This window comes from Alligator mississippiensis, chromosome 4 (genome assembly GCF_030867095.1).
Source record: "Alligator mississippiensis isolate rAllMis1 chromosome 4, rAllMis1, whole genome shotgun sequence".
Classification (NCBI taxonomy): Eukaryota; Metazoa; Chordata; order Crocodylia; family Alligatoridae; genus Alligator; species Alligator mississippiensis.
This window is the reverse complement of record NC_081827.1, coordinates 22314951-22334577: the sequence shown is the minus strand read 5'-3', so window position 1 is coordinate 22334577 and position 19627 is coordinate 22314951. Positions and strand designations below refer to the sequence as shown.

The window sequence follows — 19627 nt, the reverse complement described above, 5'->3', positions numbered from 1 at the left end:
GGATCAAAAATATGAGGTCAATTTATACCGGTCCCTGCACACCCTCACTGCAGGCCAGGCATCCAAGGAGTGGACATGTATTGCAGCACCGCCTGCAGAGGACAGGGCTGGGCATGGCGCTTGCTTGGTGCAGCCCAGGTAGTGCCACTCGCATGGGATGGGGCTGTGTCAGCTGAGCACCAAGCCCAGCCCTGTCCCTTGCAAGTAGTGCCAAGCTTGGCACTCGGCTGGTGCAGCTGCATCCCCTGCAAGCACACTATGGAGACGCTACTCGTCCCCTGCGAGCGGAGCTGCCTGGGCCACGCCAGCTGACCGCTGAGCCTGGCACTGCTTGCAGGGGATGGGTCTGGGCTTGGCCCATGGCCAGCCAGCATCTCCATAGTGATGTCAAGGCCCACAGGCCATGCTCAGGCTGGGCCTGGGCCCCATAGCATCCAGCAACAGGGATGCTGTTATACCTGAAATATAGACACATTACTGCTTAGTGCTCTCCTAATACCAGGAGGCATTAGATTGTCCTTCCTTCCCTTCTCTGAACAACTTAGCCTCAGTATGACTTCACCCAGTGTGTCATTATTTCCTATGCAAACAAAAATTAGCTATGTTTATCATTGTAGCAATCTATTTCCATTCTGCAAAACAGAAAGCAGTGATCAATATTTATTTTTGCACTGTTTACCTGTAGCAAGCAGTAAGAGAGAACAGTGGATTTATAAAACAGAGTGCAGTGCAACATTTGAAGTTTAATAGAGGGTGAAAGATGATAATAGACTATATGCAAAATATAAGCAGTGCACTGCCCTTAAAAGAAGAAAAAGGAAAAAACAGCTATTTATTTTTAATTTTACTATAAAATAGTTCAGCATACATTATAAAAACAAAAATCCTGTAAACAGAACATCAGTGGGCTCGGATGACAAACACAATCTCATTGGGCCCAATTCTGATTTGGGTGTTAATCAAGTCATGATTTTATTAAAGCAAAATGCCTTTCTGACATAAGGGAAGCAAGTGTGAAATGAGAACTAAACACAATCCCAAAGCAAAGACCATAATCTGGTTGCTGCCAGCCAAATACTTATCAAAATATTAGAAGCAGGAGGGAAAACTTCTAATGGAAGATCATGATTAATTTGAGAAATGTTTAGTTGAGTTATTTACTGCACCACAGGGATCTGCCCAAGTATTCAATCTTACTGCAGCACGAGATTACATTTCTGCTGCTTGAGAACTGGAAAGGCAAAACAAGCTCAAACAATACTTTGTCTGCATTGTAACTAGCTCCAAGCCAAGCCCTTTGTTTTTTCCATGTTATGCTTAAATGAGCAATGGACAGGCTATCAAAGCACTGTGACAGCACTTCCCCAGGCTGGTCTAATAATTAAAAATAAATCCAACCCCACTATGACACCATTTAAACAAGATTAGTCACTGCAAAAGATTCGAAGACCTTCCCCTCTCTCAGTATTAAAATGCAACGGATCTCCCTTGATTTCTTTGAATAAGGCTCATTGTTGTTCTGTGGAACCTTGTGGGGGAAGAACAAAATAATCAAGACCCCAGGACAAGTCATGTAACCTCAGTACTAATGCTGCTAAAGCAGTGTTGACAGGGATCAGGGCAGAGGATGCACCACTAAGTCCAAGCCCATGGGCTCCCAGGCTAGGAAACAAATGGATTTTTCCATCATATGTTTCCTGGGACACATTCTCCTTCCAACCCACCCCACCAGCACCACCACCACCACCACCACCAGCACTACTATTAGCCATGCTGAGAGCAACTGCTAGCCTATGCCCGAACTCTGCTCGCATAGATGAATTGAGGCATGTGTGCATGACACTTTAAAGTGGGCTAAATGCTTTTGCACCCCTTTAATGGTGTCAGTGTTTGCACACCTTGGCAGCATATTACGCATTAATTCCAGCTGCTGTAGGAAAAATTTGGTGGCGTAACGTGCCTTAAATGACCTGGGGTGCAACAAATTAAAACTCCATTGAGGAGTTTTAGTTTGCTGCCCCTACAGCAGTGGAGCAAATCATTGGGCTCCACGCAGCTCCACAGCTCTGCAGGTAGCCCTGCAGGCAGCCTGACAGCAGCCCGGGAAAGCAGGCTCTGTCAAAGAAAAGAGGCAAGCCTGATTTCCTGCCCCCCATACCCGCCAACCAGAGCCTGCCTGCCTGAACTGCACAGGGGCACAATGCTTCCCTCTGCAGCTGCGGTGCCCCCCCCGGGCCACCTGAGCTAGGTGCCTGGAGGTGGGTGCCACTGGTGGGGGGAGGGCACCACTGTTGCAGAGGGAAGCACCAGACACTCTCCTCCCTACCAGAGAGGCAGGTAAGTCAGCGGGGTGTGTGCATGACACAGGGGCTTAATCAGCCCTAAATTGAATCGGTGTTTTTTAAAACCCACCACTTCAATTTCGACCCTTGTTTCATCTACACACACCAAGAGAAACTTGCTAGTTTACTGTTTGTTCCCTGCAGTCCCCTACCACCGTTTGGCTGTGTTCTCCCTTCCTCTTACAGCCCAAGGCCCTCAGGTTTGTCTTTTGTAATAGCGCCTGGAGGTCACCGTGGGATATTCCAGTCCTTCAGAGACACAGAACATTGTAGTCGCTCGTCTCTTCTGTGCGTTTCCCCAAGGCTTCACTGCACTTTTGCTCTTCTACACAACAACGAACAGTGCTCAGGAAGCGCAGCCTCAGTTTCAACAAACATGTTTTAAATAGTGAAAGGCACAGTTCTTACCCCACTTACATTCCCCACCCCCCCCCCAGTATCAAACCCGAGTCGCTCACTTCCAGGAGGGTATCCAGGGGTAGTGTGGTGCTGCGGTCTCACCCCCCTTGGGCTGTGCCCCACACGTGCAGTGAGCTCTCAGAGCTCACTGGTACTTTAGCAAGCTCCTTCTCTGAGACCTGCATATGCTGGGAGGTCTATGAGCTCACTGCTGGTTGGCACGGGTTTTGCCCAGAGTCCCTTGCTTTCAAGCAGCTCCAGAGCCTGTTGTTCTTTGCCCCTCTTCCCCTCCCTCCTTTTCCGCCTCTCCCCCTCCATTACTGGATTCAGCACTAGGGAAAAGGAGAGGATGAGCAGCCTGTGACACACAGCTCTTGCTTTCACTCCACTCCAGAGGCTTTGCACTGGTCTTCCCCTCCTTTTCCTGCTGCTGAATTCACATGGTGGGGGGTAGGGTGGGGGGGGGGGGGAAGAGTCAGGGGAAAAGCAAAGAGCACCAGGATCCAGAGCTGCTTGAACACAGGGACTCTGGGATCCAGGATCACAGCAAGGGAAGGCAGAAATCCCCTTACCTGCATGGCACATGCTCCTCTGTATATTCACTCCACTCCCATTGCAGCAAGCCTGGACCTACCCAGGCTCACTTTCTGACATTTGCCACTCATTCTTAAGTACATACATTTGTGCCTGGGCTTTGTCCCATCCAGTTGATTTTTACAGCATCACTTTTAAGGATTTTTGTCTCAAGGTCTAGTTTTTCCCCATCTCAGACACACAAACCTTTTTACACCCTTAACATGGAATGTATGAAACAGCCCTGATTTGGAGATGAGCCAGATGAGCAAGAGAGATGGAGTTAAAAAGAGGTCACATACCTAGATAACAAATCGTTCCACTCACCAGAGCATTTCAGCACCTGAAAACAAAAGCTACCAGGAAGCAGTTCTTTTATCATACATTATTTTCTCCTACTGTGGCCAGCAATGGTGATTTCCAGCAGCAGGGAGACAAAGCCTTAATTTGCATCTAAAACACCAGCAGTAGAGAACAGACCTTTCAGGTAAAAACCTACTGCTGGTAAACCATGAATTAGGAAGCCTGGAAATTCACAGCTGGAGCACACTTCTGTGGGGAGAAGGGCCTGAGATTAATTGCAAAATGTGAAAAAGCAGCTTAGAACAAACAGTACAGCATATTTCCTATTGTTTTATATGAATAAATTGTCATCTTTTCATAGAATATAAACTCCTGCATGGTGTTTCCACATGACTGATAGGCTGAGCAGTTTTGGAGGTTAACTGCTTAAAGGTTCGGCTATGTGAGGTTGTAAGGTGAGTACTGTTATTATCCCGAGAGTGCCAAAACAGTCAAAAAGCAAGATATTCAAGATGCAGGAAATCACTGGATCCACGATCCTTTTCTTTTTACCCTTTTCTTTCCCATCATTACATTTTGTATTTGTGGCCAAGACTTCCAAATGGCCGTTTAAGAAAGACACGCTCAAAAAATACAGATCAAGATATACCGAATTAAAATGTGATTTCTGTAGGATCACAGAAGTTGACAAATAGCTGTAAGAATCTCTGGCATGTAAATAAGAGGAAAGGATATCATCTCTTGATCAGGGACATTTTTCACAATTCAACAAATATGACACTGAATCTATATTAAATTCCAGGTAAATTTGTTGAGACTAGGGTTAGAAGTGATAAATCAGATCAAATGGGCAATCATCCTAAATTCAAGTGTTAATTCTGGCATATTTGGAAACATTTCATACAGCTCTTCTTGAATTTATATAACCACACATATACACTCCCAGTCTAACACTGCCTCAAGATATAAGAGATGAAAGCTATAACTGACAACGTGAGACTACAACCAGTATTTGAGCTGGTTATATGCGCTAACCACCAAAGTTTCTAAAGATTGAAACTATCAAGGAAATGTAACAATTGGCAATAATCTAAAGGTTCGATTCCTGGCAGGCAGGCATTATTACACATCACAAAAAAGCATATGAGCTGACATCCCTCAGCAGGTATAAATACCTGCATTACAAAGATCAAACATGCTACTGCTCAAGAAATTGAGAGTTGCTTCTTATACCAATACATTCCTGCTTCAGAGGTTACATCCATTTGACTAGTGTTAATATGGAAAATGATGTGCTTTGATTTAGCTCAGAAAAATAGCAAAAGGCAAGGCAGAGTAATAGAGAGAGAGAGAACACGCAAAAATACACTATAAAGACACTTTATTTAATTCCAAATGCCAGCCTCAAAAGCAATTACCAACAAAATTCTCACTAATTTCATTTGGACTGGGATGTAGACCAAAAAAAAAAAAAAAAAAAAAATACAACAGGGACTGGAAAAGGGAGGGAGGGTTTTCTGTGTGCTACTACAGGCTCAAGCTTGCAGAAACCTCTTCTTGCAGATCTGCTCTTGGATGAACAATAGGGGGTTTAACATCTTGGTTCTTTCTCCATCTCTTGCCTCACAGACCTGCTTTGTGGAGATATTTAGGGATTTGGACACTGGCTGAGTACAGACAGTCAAAAAGCCTGAGGCTGAATCAATTCAGTCTTTGCAGGTTAGTCTAAACTGTGGAGATTAAAACTGAGAAACAACTGGACACATTTACTTCAGATTCAGAAAATGCAGCCACATGCCTGCAGGGGCTCAGGCCAGAAGCAAGGGGGGGGGGGGGGCGCTAAAGCCAGCATGGGCTGTGTGTTCACTTCCTCTTCCTGCTGCCTCTGAGGTCTCTGGGATTTGCGGTCCAAACTCACAGCAGCTCTTCCTGCTTCCAGGCATAGCCAGGGGCTGCTTCCAGGTGCCTCTGGGATTTGTAGTCCACTGTGGCACCCAGCAGTAAATGTGAGTGGGGAAAGGGTTGTTTAAACCCCTTCCCTGCCCCAGATCTCAGCCAGGGTTTGCTGGACGGGTGGAGGACGGGCAGTCCCCTGGCCCTCCCTCCCTCCCCCTTCATCTTTCTCTGCTGGGGCAGACAGCACTGCCCAGCCCAGCGCTGGAAAGCATCTTGGGATGCTGGGGGAGTCTGATTTAACTTGAACCAGGAAGGAATCTGGGACAGACATTCCATAAACCAGCTTGACCTAAGTCAGTTAAGTCTGATACTACATTGAACCAGGTTCATCTTAAACTAGTTTCAAAATGGGTGAAACTGGTTTATGTGCACTGAACTTCTGTTCTGTTACAGGTTTAAACCAGTTTCTGATGGCTTAAACCAGTGTATGTGTAACTTCTGCCCCTAGCCAAAATGTTTACAGGTCTCCACTGGCTCCAGAATTCAGTTTGTCCCCTTCACTCCCAAACAAATGCAATATTTTTGCCAAAACATCTGGAACCTACAGCAGCTCTGCAAGGGAGGAGAACATTTTTCTTAGAAGAGGAACAAAACTGAGTGAGTTAACAGTTTAATATCTGGTACTTTTATCTGCAGCATGCATGCAGCCTGCCCTTCCAATGGGAAAGACTTAAGAAACAAATCAGCTTCTAAAGATTTAATAAAATCCTGTTTCTAATATCCTAAATTGGCTAGAGGCAATGAGACTGATAAGCCTGGTTTAGCTTATGATTAGCAGAGTCTGCATCGAACGATTCGTTACCTTACTTTGCCCGAGGTCAGTCTCTTAATTTCAACTACCCCCATTCATAATTTTAAACCTACCCATAGAAAGCAGTCCCTTGTGCTTGGGCTCAAAACTGAGCCCTGGTCTGAAAAGGTTTTCACAGTGGCTTGAATTCTCATTATATTATTTTTCAATTTTAAAAGGAATAACCTCTCCCCCCCCCCCCCCCCCCAAAAAAAATCACATCTGACAAAGCAACTGCTAGAGGCAAATTAGACTCTGCAAGTTACTGGCTGCAGAAGTTTTAATGTGCAGCTCTTTGCTGCCCTCTATAGACATAAAACATAACTGCAAATTATTAAATGCATTGTCAATGATTTAGTTGCACTTGAATTCCCATTTTTAAACACAAATCTGTGCTTTAAAATAATATGGGACATTTAACCCTAGGCCATTTTCAGCAGGTAAAAATAAGCTTGCAACTAGGTTCCACATTCCTCTGCCCAAGGAACATGTGTAGGTCAGGTCCTACAGGACTTGAACTTGCTCCACTGAAATCAGCACATTTCATCACTGCCGTCACAGGACAAAATAGACCCATTTGCCTAATCAGTCGGGTTGTAAATACAGCAAGAGGTGCGAGAAAAACACTTAAACCCCAAATCCTGTCTATGTATTTCTAATTCTCCCTGTGTAGAAGTATAAAGCTGTGAGACTGCAACTTTGCTCTTTCAGAGCAGAAAGGGAGAGCGTGTTAAATAAAGAAGGGCTATACTCAGAGTAGCTCCCTCTTATACACGCATGCACCCCCGCTTCCCTTCTTTTGACTTTCATCGTTGTTCTGACACTGAGTCCCTCTGTCACTTCAGACAAAGTCACCTCCTGTACTTCATCAGGGTGCCATAAGATTAACATTTCCAGAGCGCTTCGAAACAGAAAAGGGCTAAGTATTATTCCATTAAACCTTTCGGGTGCAATAAGGCTTTCAAAACAAATCTGAACTCAAACTTAAAATAAGAGATTCTAGGGCCCTATAGGAATTTCTTCTTTATATAAAAGATTTGTCTTTCAAATACTTCCCCCATCTCCCTGCACAGTCTGGCCTCTCCTTGCCTAGAGGAGAGTGTCAAGGAAATGATCACTTTCTATCACTGAAAGTTTATCCAAGTTGTTTTAAGAGATCAAATGGAGGTTCGAAAAGTGCCTTTTTGCGATGAAGTGACAGGATAGGAAAAAAAAAAAGCTTTTTTTTCCTCTTAAAGAAAGAATGCCATGATGAACATTAATCCCAAACATGCATCACTGCAGGCACCACTACATGGGGGCTTCTGTGACATATGCTAGAGAAATAAAGATAGTGGGAGGGCTGGGACAGAGTACAGAGGGAAACTTGTGGTTGTGAGGTATGTGTTACCTAAGCTAAATGTATACTTAACGTATCTATGAAAGAAAACAAATCCTCCTAACTCCGCTGCTTATTGTGCCAGTGGAGAGATTGAGGCACAGATGAGCACTGTAAAGTGTTTTGAGACATTTGTAAAAATATAGAGGACCATCATTACTTACAGTATCAATTATTTAAGCTGTAGCCTTTTTTTTAGGCAGGGAAGTTAAATTTAATTTGGGGAGCTATTCTACTGGTCAGACTCAGACTTTTCCCTTTAGTCATATTATAGCCTTAATAGCTAGCCATGTTTCCAGAAAACATCCTAAGGGAATTATCAGAGTCTCTGTAGTAAAACCTCTTAGAGGTATGGCATATCCTTTACTAACAAGAAAATACCTGTTAAAGAGATGTCCCTGTGGATTGGGCTAGGGTGGGGAGGGGTGTTTTAGCAAACAATATTTTGATTTTCATTAAAGGAAAAGATTGTTTGGTTTTAAACAAAATCCAACGACCCAACAAAATCCTGCAACCCCAAATCTATAGCAAGGTGTGAATACATAAGAACCCAAATATAAAAATGGCATAGAATGTAGACCGTGAACTTTAGACCATCTACATTATTGCAGATAAATGGTGGTGAAACTCCATTATGAAGTTACAACAGCACAAAGCTGGAACCAGGTACTAATGAATCAAGCTCTCCAACCATAAGCAAAGATTAAACGATAAGTGCACATTCACTGTCCAAGCTGGTGTAAAACATGAAAGGGAAGAAAAGCTACTATATATGGTGAAAGTAGATCTCAAAAAGGCTTTCAGATGAGGACAGATTTTATTTTTAAAAGCAGAGAGCAAAGTAGTACAATGTACTGAACCTCGAGTAGTCATTTACAGCTGTGCAAAAAGCATGTTAAAAGTGATGCAAGACGCTCATTTGGCAGCACTTTATGCTGGTTTATGCAGATGAGAAAAAGTCCAAGAAAGTGAAAAAAAAGGCAACATCACCACTTTTGACCTTGAAAGGAGATGTTTTAAAAAACTAGTACTGTCTCCAAGTGTTGAATTCAAAGGGAATAGGAAAACATTTGTGACAGCAAAAGTTCTGCTTCATTCCCTTTGTTATGTTGAAATTGTGAATTTTCTATTTGCATACAAATGTTGTTATTAATTACTGCAAGCAACATGCACAATACTGTAGACCAGCCATATGCCAACCCCTCCCTCATATTTTGTTATTCAAACACTGGCTATCTCCCAAAGACTAGCTGTGTATAGTCTAACCTAACTGAAACAGAATCCCAATTTGATTTTGCATAAATTTGTCATGCACTTTATTTGCACCTACAGCCCACACAACCATATCTTTAAATCCAAGCCAACTTGACTCAACCCTTCCTCTATCTGACATAGACCAAATTAGGAGACAACTAATGGTTGATGGATATTTCAGAGGAGATCCTGTCTCAGAAAACATCGGTGTACTCCCAGTGTTCTGGACACAATTTCTTTCCCACCCAAAAGTTTTGCCTTACTGACCTATTAATTTAATAACCATTATGGGCTTAAATTAATATTTTTGCAGACAAGGATACATTTCCACCGCTGTTCTATAGATCGATTGACACAGACTTAAATTTACAGAGGAGCTGATATTGTCCAAGTGCTCTCGAAGATAGGTAATTTTCCCATTGAATGTAAGAATTGCAGAGGACTGTAAGCAAACTAAAAGTTTTGAAACGGGAGTTTGGAATTCCTCCCTCCTCCTCACAGTATTTACCAGATAATCCTCTACAATCCCCCAATGGCAGAAACAGCTACAACAATCTGTAACTTGAAAATGCAGTGCTTTTGGATTCTCACATTATTTCACATTTTTGTTAAAAGAGAACGTTGACATCTGCCTCAACAATCGCACTGACAAAATTGGCAGACCGATGTGAATGATAATGTGTATTCATGCAATATCATAAACCTTATTTTAAAGGTTTCTCCAGGTTGATGCGAGTGATAACATGCATATGGCCTAATGTAATGAACCCTGCTTTTAAGGTTTCACCCGTCTGCTGACAGCAGAGTTGCATATAAAGAATGGAAAAAAGAGATTTTACAGAACAAATTACATTACCTATAATTTGTATGTTTACTAGCACATCAAGAATAACTTACACATGGTGCAGGAGGTCAGGATACTTGCATTCTCTTCTGCTTAGGAGAAGCATTCTTATATGCATGCAGGATGTTGGAATAGCTGACCGTTGAGGTTTTCTCCAACCCTATGATTTTATTCCTGGTTTTGCAACTGATAAACCATGTGACCATGGCAAAATCCCTTCACCTTTGTATCTTGGTTTTCCTCTCCCATCTTTTGTCTGTCTTATCTTTCTCAAAAGGTAGACTTTACCACTGCAGTAAAATCACATGGGTTTTTTTGGTGTTGTCTTAAACAACCAGATGGTTGAAACTTGGAATTCCCATTCTGTAGAAAATTCTGACATACCAAAATCTCACAAAATTCCTGGAAAATGAATTCCCCATGCATTTATTGGAAAATATTGAAGGAGCAAATTGAAACTGCTCAATCCAACTAGGCTGAAGCCCCTTTTCAACTTTTTTATAATTCAATACATCTTTATTATCTAATAAACCATAAAGGTTGTAATAAGCCAAGGTGAGATACTTCCACCTTATTGCTCTTAGACAAAATATTTCAAACTTAAGATGCTGATAGATAGATAGATAGATAGATAGATAGATAGATAGATAGATATTTGAAATTCACAAAGAAATGTTTTGATTGTGTAAAAACAGCATGATCCCATAGGAAGGTGCAAAGAGAGAATTCCACTGGAAATTTTTTAACCAACTCTAGCAAACCACATGATCCAATGCAGCAGGTATGAGCCTAGATAAATATTTCTCTAAAACCTTCCACCAGTGGAAATAAAGCTCCTTCTAAAATGAATGGGTGCCCACAGCTGCTCCCCCACTGCATCCATCAGTGCGAGGTGTATGTAGTTTCTGAATTTGTGATGAAACCTGCTACATCCTTAAGAGCAATTATTCTGAGATGCTTCATCATTCTCATATGGATTCAGAAGCATGGAGCTTCCTGCAATCACACAAACTCCTCTATACAGCAGCATTTTAAAAAGGAACAGAATGAGAAATAAGACTAGAACATGGTCAAGTACAAGACCCAGTGCCATGACCACTATCCTCTTGCTAACTTGGGAAGGGGAGACTATGTCTTCCTGTTTTAATTTAAAACATTCTCTAAAGCCTATTCAATTACATGTACAGGTTTGCAGCAGAATTTCATAGCATGTGGTCATGAAAAGAATTCATGAGGAATTCTTCCAAGCCTCCAAGTAGAAGTCTTATCAATGCACCGTACATGGATTTGGTACGTACTGGTCAGCCCTACTAACGCAAACTGTGTAGAGTCCACTGATCTACTTTTGAAATGAGAATGTCCTCTTCTGCATTTGATTTTGTATAATGGGAAAACAACAAAGATTGTTTAGTGTTACAGTAGCAGTCAGGCCCAAACAAGACTGGATTCCCTTTAGAGAAATAAGATGCACATAAACCAGTATAAGTGGTCAGAAACTGCTTCAGATCTGTAACACAACAGATGTTCAGTGCACATAAGCTGCATTCAAAATGGCCAAAACCAATTTAAGATAAACCTGGATGGATGTAGTATCGGCCTTAACTTATTTAGGTTAAATCAGTTTATTGAACTTCTGTCCCAGGTCCTCTCCAGATTCAAGTTAACTCACAGTCCTTCAGCATCCCAGGACGTTTTGTACCTCCCCTGCAAACCCATCTTGCAGGGTGGTTGGGTAGGGGAGCCTTGGCCAAAGCTTTCTGCTGCAGCTAAGCAGGGAGGTGTGCTCTAGCACTTTCTGACTTTTGGCCTGAGCCACTGCAAGCATGTGGCTGCATTTCCAGAATCAAAGTGGATGGCTGTTCACTTGCTTATCAGTTCAGTATATACAACTTTAACCTGCAAAGATTGAACCAATTCAGCCTCGGGCTTTTTGATGGTCTGTACTTAGCCTTTGTGATCATGCTATACAAAGCCACTAGAGAATGCCCCCAGCTATTAAAAGAAGCTCTAAATACAACAAGTGTGTGTAACAAAAAAGTAGAGACAGAAAAGCTGGGAGAATGGCACTAGGAGCACCAGGGGTATCTGGAGACACAGAAGGCCTGTATGCACATGTAGATGTTCATTTTCAGTATTCTAAAATGACAGCATCTATGTATAACACGGATTTGAAACAGAAAGAACAAGGACCATTGTTTCACTCTCCGGAAGAGCAGAACTGAATGAACAGGTGGAGATAAGAGTTCATTTCTTTGCTCTTGGCTGTAAAGCTGGCTATGCTTACTGAGCTGGCAAGTGCCATAACATCTAACAGAAAGGAGCTATTCTGACCCAACCATTCTTGCCAACATGGTGTTGGCCTTTTCTAAGTCCTTTCTGCTCTTGCTGACATTGGATCAGCCACATCCAGGTCACCAAGCTTAGGGGTTCTACTGTAAAAGGAGCAGTCACACCAGGTGTTCTCAACACGAGCTTTTCGTTACAATTCTTCTCCAAGTGGACAAAAAAAAGTAATTTTAATCAACATGGTGATGACTGACTCTGGCTGCTGATACATCATCTTTATTAGGGCTTCTAATATTGCCAATATAGTGGAGCTGAAGAAACATTAGTAACCATGGGAAATTATAGGTTTCCTAACGTAGACAGGACCACTGGGGTCAGATGTTCTGTATCAACTATTTCACCACCACAAATTTAGTCTGATGCTCCTGGCACATCAAATGCCCTTGGTACAAACAGAAAAAAAAACAGGTATGCACTTATCCAGACAGCTATGATCTTCCTGTGACAACAGAGCTTTTAATGACAATTAATTGCTTTCTGTACAAGTCACTTACTGCTCCCCTGTCATTACTTAATAGCCCTGGCCAGATGAAGCAGAAAAAAGAAGGATTTTTTGGGATGTAAAGGGCATAGATGCTATGAAGTTGACGAGAGCAACTGGCTTGTAAATCTATTTATGGAACCATCCTGCTTTTTCAGGAACATATCAGGCACTTGTAACTTTTGTAGAGCTCTTAAAAAAAACCAAATCGAAGTTACAGAATATTGGAACTTTTAAAAGGGTACTTTGACCCTCAAAGTGAGGGCCCTGCTAAGTGAAAGCCTTTTAATGTGAACACAAATCCACACTAGGGAAAAAACGTTCTGTTAAAATACATTATGTACCTCTGCACTCGAGACAGTGACTCCTGTTCTGAGCGGTGTGGTGAGTTCTACTGCAAAAAAATAAGTTGTTCACTTTACTGTCCAACAATTTTTTTTCCATGTAACCATTTGATAAATATGACATACATCTTTAATAATACTAATTTTCATCTGATGACTTGCCTTCCTAAGGCCCAGTCCCATGGAGTTTCACAGGCTTTGGAGCAGGTACATGAACTACACCATCCCTGGCCACTTTATGTGGAAGACAAAGAGCCTCCTGTCCATATGTCATATTCCCCAAACTAAGGGCTAAAATGAATCTTAGATCCTGAACACACACACGCACACAAAAACACATGCAAACTCCAGAACTCTAACACACCTCTTTTGGGATGGGGTGTAAAAATTCCCAGCCAGTTCCACAAGAATGGAAAGAAGATAGGGCAGGATCTTATGAAATAGCTAACAAATTACAAACCCCTGGCATCTTGGAAATACTAATGCATCTAAAGGTGCTTATTTTTTCCTGCATAAAACCAACTCTAGTGAATACATAGCATAATCTGGCTCTTGGCCATTACAAGTTTGAAATCTTAGAAGCTGCCGGCAAAAGTCAGCACAGAACGAATACTCCTGTAATAGAGAGGTTTGGAAAACAAGACTAAATCTGAATGCAGCTTCACTTAAATATTAGAAAGTTTCATACTTAAAAGAGAAAAAAAAATGTTATTTTAAAAACCTAATGCTAAGAACAGTGCACTGTTCCAGAATAAAGTGGTTACCATTGTGCGGGCCGGGTTGGGCCCCGGGCCCTTTCGTCGCTCTGCACGCGGGCTGTGGCCGGCAGCCCAGGCAGGCCGGGTCGGAGAGGGCGGGCGCCGAGCTAGAATTAGGCACAGACACGTAACGGTTGATTTTAAGATTGTTTACTTACACCGAGATGGTTGCGGTGCAGGCTGAGAACTTGCTTGAGTTGTGGTTATAACAGAAAACACGAACACACGTGGAGGTTGCAAGGCTCCACGCAGACAGAACACGAACACACGTGGAGGTTGCTAGGCTCCACGTGGACAGAACTCCGGATGTCCAGGACAAGCGCGCATTAAACTCGTCGTTACGTCTTATAGTAGGCTCCGCTCGAAGACGGGAAGAGGTGGGCAGTGGATCAGGCCGCCAAACTCCTCTGAGCAACACACAGGGTTTTTATTACCCTGCCGCGCACACCCAGAGTCCCCACGAGATGGATGCAGAGTCCTCTTCGGCTTGGACAAAAACTGCTCAAGCCTCTTATACGGCTAGCAGGCCAATCGCTAGCCGCCACGTGTGAATAATTTAGTACTAGCCAATAGTGGGACACAAATTTGCATACGACGAGCGGGAACTCCTTTGCACCGTGCATTTCTGTGTTGCAAAGAAAATGCACCCTGCAAAGACTGCTGCAAACTGGCGGGAACACTTTCCTGCACGCGGGTTCTCTGCGCAGCAGAACTCCTCTGTGCAACGAAGCTGTAAACCCACGGGGATAATTCTTAGTACCGAAGCGCACACACAAAAAAAATCAGACCTTTGGGTCATGACAACCATTAGCTTCATTTCATCTTAAAGGAGCAAGAAATAATTATAATCATAATAGATTTTTTCTTCCCTGAGACTTAGCTATAAGAATGCAGCCAACAGTCTTTGGTGCTATTTTCATCTCATTTTGCAAGCCAACATAGGATTATTTATACAATCGTTATAAAATTATATACATGCACATAAAAATTTAATTTGTGACATTCCTGTGGAAATCAGATAAACTGGTCTCAATTGAAAAATAATGTTTCAGGCTTTCATCTTCTATTAATTTCAAGCTTTTCAAAGCTGATTATTCAAACAAGAGAAGAAAATTGAAGACTGTTTCTACTTGCTTTAAATTTCATCATATCTTCAGTGAAAGATACTCAATTTCTCCTGCAAATATTTGTCAGAGTAGTTTCTTTAAGGAAAAAAAAAACCAACGCTTTCTTTGAACAAACAGATAGTGATTCTTTAGTGTATGCTTTGGATAACACTAGAAAATAAATAGTCCAGTTCAGACTAACAGGAAGTTTTTAAACCAAACTTTACAATGCATAAAATTGGAGTATTTGGTACTTGTAGGTTTAAACCAACAAACAGGTTTTAATAGGCCACTTAAAGCTTCATGCAACTTTAATTGTTACCATCCATCCAGAAGCCAGTTATGGATACGATCTCTTACAAGGAATACCAGCCGCTCTCTACAATGTCATGTCTATTAGTTCCAGTGAAAAAATGATGGTATATACTAGCTAAAGATCTAGCCTATTACCATTTGCCACTGCAAGCTAACTGAGTCCCCCGGACAGACATGGCAAAAGCAGAGCTAAAAAAAAAAATCATGATTTTATTCTCAGACAAGCCTTAGAAACCATAGTGAGGACAGTGGCATTGTCACAGCTAAGGAAAGCTACCACAGAAAAAATACTTTCTCCCCCACCAATAAATCTCATATAAATTGCATAAATAAAATAAAAAATAATTATTAATTACAACAATTATTAATATTTTCCTTCTACAGTCAACCTTGAAGGGCACATAAATGAGTCTCTCTCTAAGCTGAAGATATTTCTTTCTCCCAAGAAATGATGAGTTATAGGGAGACTGTTGGAGTAATGCATTTTGATCAAAATTTCCAACCTTGCATCCTTATTGATCTGTTTGTTTAAGAGTGCTGAGCCCCTGCAGTGCCCAGAAACTTCAAAATGATTTAAGGATGCTCAAAGCTTCTGAAAAATCAGATGACCTATACTTAGGTATCTACCCAATGATGTGGGCATCTGGGTTAGAAACCACTACACTTTATTATCCTTTGCTGGTCATCAGTGTTCTTTAGATGCTTCCACAGTCTCTATCAGAGGTCATGTCTGACAGTCCACTGTATTTCTAACAGCACATCTAATGATCAGTTTAGTCTTTATAGCCAATAGCAAACAGATATGAAGAACTTACCCAAAACTAGAGTTGTTCTCACAGATACTGACTTTGAATCAGCCCCCTCTGAAACACTGTAATTCTCCAAATAATTGGTTTTTGTTATTCACATCTTATTTTCAGAGTTTTCAATGAGAGAGGTAGAATAAAATAATCTTTCCATGTTCTGCACAGAGCAACCTTTTCATTTTCACTCTAAGGCTAGGGACAGAAGTTACACACAGACCGATTTAAGTGATCAGAAACTGAATTAAACCTGTAACAGAACAGAAGTTCGGAGCACATAAACCAGTTTCAAAATGGCTGAAACTGGTTTAAGATAAACCTGGTTGAATGTAATATCAGTCTCAACCAACTTGTGTCAAAGTGGTTTATGAAACTTCTAACCCAGACCCCTTCCTGGTTCTAGTTGAATCAGAATCCCTTAGAATCCCAGCATGCATTGTAGCCCTAGGCTGGGCTGTGCTGTCTGCTCCAGAGAGCAGGGGTGGCCCTGCCCCTAGCTGGAGCAGTGAGGGCTGGCTCACTGGCCCCTCCAGGCAAACCCCAACTGGCATCTGGGGCCTGGGAGGCAGGGGGGGTTAATCCTCTCTTCCTCTCAGTACAGAGCTGCCTTGCTCTGATAAACTTAGTGCCAGCTGTGACTGTGGACTACAAATCCCAGAAGCACCTGGAAGCAAGAAGAGGAAGTGATGAGCAACCCTGTGGAGTCCCGTTTCTCTGGTACCGGACTGCAAATCCCAGAGACTTTGAGGAGAGCAGGAAAAGTAAGCAAACACAGCTGCCATGCTGTGTTTTATTTTCAGTTTATAGTTTTTCAGAGACAGAACTATTTTTGTTCAAGCTTTTATGAATATAGTGCTACTACCTTTCCCCCTGCCTCCCCACCCAGGCAGAGCAGGCCTGGGGTCTGGCCACACCCACTCTGCTCCATCAGGGAGCAGCAATAAACCTTGGAGTGGCTGGCAGGCATGCTCGAGCACCCCCCGGCTTCTGGCTTGAGCCACTGCAGGCATATAGCTGCATCTCTTAAATCAAAGGTGAATTTGTGTTCATTTGCTTATCAGTTCAAACTGTGCCGCTTAGACTAATCTGCGGGGTTACTATACATCCAGGTTTTCCCAGACATGTCTTCTTTTTTAGACCTTTTTTTTCAAATCTTACCAAATGTCTAGGTTTTGCTTTGCTCTACTGGTGGGAGCAGGGGGAGGGGTGCTTGTATGCAGGAAGCACCACGTGTGCCTGCGCGCAGCCCCAGAGCTGCAGGCAGGTAAGTCTGGGTTGGGGGGCTGGGGCTGTGGCAGGGCAGGGCAGGGAGGTTGGCTGCCCCTCCAGTGAAGGAAGGGGACAGGGAGGGGGCCTTTTGAGGGCAGTGGGGAACTCCATGGCCAGGCGGCAGCACAGGGGCTGGTATCCATGCCTGCAGGGGTGGAGCACTCAGGGCATTCTACCCAAAGGAGGGGGACTGTGGCCAGGCCAGACCTCCTAGCACAGCATGGCAGCCCCAGCTGAGGCAGGGGGTACCATAAACCTCCTCTCCGCTTCCTTCCAGCCTGCACTGGGGCTGAACTCACTCTGAGCCACTGTGCTCTGGCCTGGTCAGGACCTCTCCAGCAGGGCTGGGGGGAGCAGGGGGCTGCAGGTCAGGAGTGAGGGGCACCAGCATGGCCCAGGAGGGCAGGGTACTGCAGTTTGGGAGTGAGGGACACTGCCAGGGCTGGTGTTTGTGGGGCTCTGTGGCTTGGGAGTGAGGGGCAAGAGAATGGATAGGGGCAGGGCACTGGCATATCATTTCCCTCCCACAGTTATCAATGCCTGCATGGCAGGGAGTCCTCTTTTTTGGAACTGAAAATATGGCAACCCTACTAACCTGCAAAGACTGAATCAATTCAGCCTCAGGCTTTTTGACTGTCTGTACTTAGCCAATAGAAATGATCATAGCTTAACAACTTCCTGTTCTATTAAATATACACCACCAACACACATGAAATAAGCTATGACTTCTCTCTCTCTCTCTCTTGTGTGTCACAACTCACCTAAAGAGACAAAAGTCCACCAATCAGTTCCTTGGGTGGCTGAGGTTTATCCCTTACGTTTCTTTAGAGGAAAAGTAGGAAAAGTTCTCAGGAACTTGATTCTGGGTCTGATTCCCCATCACCCTGAAACTTCTGTAGTTGTATACACCTGTGAGAAGGGGCTAAAAGTAATTCAGGTTTGCTGAATTATACATCTGCTTCACAGAATTTTAAGACAGAGAACTCTCCCTAGGTATAGTGCCATACACTGCATAACTGGTTGCTTCTGTGTAGGCTACCATAGCAAGATGAAGTCCACATCCCAGCAACTTGTTCTAGCTATTTTGTTTCCCAAGCTACCTTCAAGCATTGAAGTTGTTAAAATCCTACTCTGTACTTGGCTAATGCCAAGAGTAGTGCCCCCTTCTCCGACACCTACAGAGGTCACCACCATGAGCAAGGGCACTTGTTAGTGCACTTCAAAAACAGGGATCCTGAACCTCTGGCTTGCAGGGCAACTGCAGTATGCTCAGAACCCGTGACATGAATGCCCACCAAGACTTGTACTAGGAAAAAACTTGACTCTATTTTAAAAAGGTCAAACTAAATTAGCTGTTTCACTAAAAAAGTGAAGTGCCAGAGCCCAACAATTTAAGTTAATTAGGGCCCAGCTCCAACTAAAGAAACCTTAAACTACATATGTCATTCAGTGCTGCCAGCTCACTCAATTTTAGTGCAACCCTCACAGGGCAAAATGAAGTTTCTAACCTTCATACCAATAATTGTGGAACAAAATTTGAAAGTCTTGATTAGGCACATACTAAAAAGTTGGCAAAATGCAAACTGCTCAAAACGTACAGTATTTTAATAAACTTACGACTTTGGTGGGCTTGACATATATGTTAATACTTTGGCTGGCAATGCTGGGGACTTTCGTCTGTGAATGGTTCCACTGACTTCACTACAGGACTGCCAACTGTCCATAAATTTGTGGACACTGTAAAATAAAGGCTAAAAATGTTTGTCTATAAAGTCCATTAAACATCGAACTGTCCATAAGAAAAACTAAAGAAACCATGAACTTGATTGAGGATCTGTCATCAGAAGGAAGCTGGATGCAGTGCTGTAGCAAGTGGGGGGGCAAGTGGGGTAACTGCCCTGGGCGCTGAAGTGAAGGGGTGTCAACGGGTGCTACGCAGCTGGGGCAGGATGCGGGACAGAGCCGCAGGTGGCTTGTTTGGGGAGGAGGGGGAGGGTGGTTCCTGCTGCTGCGCGCACTCCTGGGCAAACATGGGGGGGCATGTGCCGACCAGATGTGTGTGCAGGGCAAGGGCAGGCTTTGCCTGGGCACCAAACTTCATTGCTACCTGGCACATCTTGCCGGCTGCTGCTGGTGCCAGGCTGTGGTGGGATGCTCCTGCTTTCTATGGAATGCTTCTGTCCCTGCCACCCAGCTCAATCCCAACTACCTAGTGTGTCCTGCCAGAGCCTGGCACCAGCAGATGTCAAGATGCACTGGACAGCCCTGGGCCCTTGTGCCAAGCAGCAGGAATGGGATCATTTCATAGAGGGCAGGATCCAGTCCAGCTGCAAACCCCCTGGGCTGCTCAGTGTGTCTTGCTGGTG

General features: G+C 43.3%; 1 protein-coding gene and 1 long non-coding RNA gene across 2 annotated transcripts in view; one reads left to right on the top strand and one right to left on the bottom strand.

Annotated features, from left to right (window-relative positions):
* Window positions 1-19627, bottom strand: part of MAGI2 (membrane associated guanylate kinase, WW and PDZ domain containing 2) — a 1249850-nt gene that overhangs the window by 989385 nt on the left and 240838 nt on the right. The gene's annotated exons all lie outside the window — the stretch shown is intronic.
* The window catches only part of LOC109283151 (uncharacterized), a 40656-nt gene continuing 37700 nt past the window's right edge, over window positions 16672-19627 (top strand). Inside the window, exon 1 of the long non-coding RNA XR_002090229.2 lies at window positions 16672-16753. This is a non-coding gene — a long non-coding RNA (uncharacterized LOC109283151). The remainder of the gene's footprint in view (window positions 16754-19627) is intronic.